Here is a 509-nt window from a genome sequence, read left to right on the forward strand (position 1 = left end):
TTTCGCATGATGTACTCTGTATAGAAGTTAAATGAGCAGGGTGATAATATACAGCCTTGACATACTTCTTTCCCAATTTGGAACCAGTCTGTTGTTCCATGTCCGGTTCTAACGATTGCTTCTTGATCTGCATACAGATTTCTCAGGAGGCAGGTCAGGTGGTCTGGTATCCTCATCTCTTGAAGAATTTTCCACAGTTTGTTGTGATCTACACAGTCAAAGGCTTTGGTGTAGTCAATAAAGCAGAAGTAGATGTGTTTCTGGAATTCTCTTGCTTTTTTGATGATCCAACAGATGGCAGTTTGATCTCTGGTTCATCTGCCTTTTCTAAATCCAGCTTGAACATCTGGAAGTTCACAGTTCATGTACTGTTGAAGCCTGGCTTGGAGAAGTTTGAGCATTACTTTGTTAGCGTGTGAGATGAGTGCAATTGTCCAGTAGTTTGAACATTCTTTGGCATTGCTCTTTGGGATTGGAATGAAAATTGACCTCCACTCCTGTGGCCACTG

This window comes from Bison bison, unplaced genomic scaffold (assembly GCF_000754665.1).
Source record: "Bison bison bison isolate TAMUID 2011002044 unplaced genomic scaffold, Bison_UMD1.0 scf7180017864516, whole genome shotgun sequence".
In the NCBI taxonomy this organism is placed as follows: Eukaryota; Metazoa; Chordata; class Mammalia; order Artiodactyla; family Bovidae; genus Bison; species Bison bison.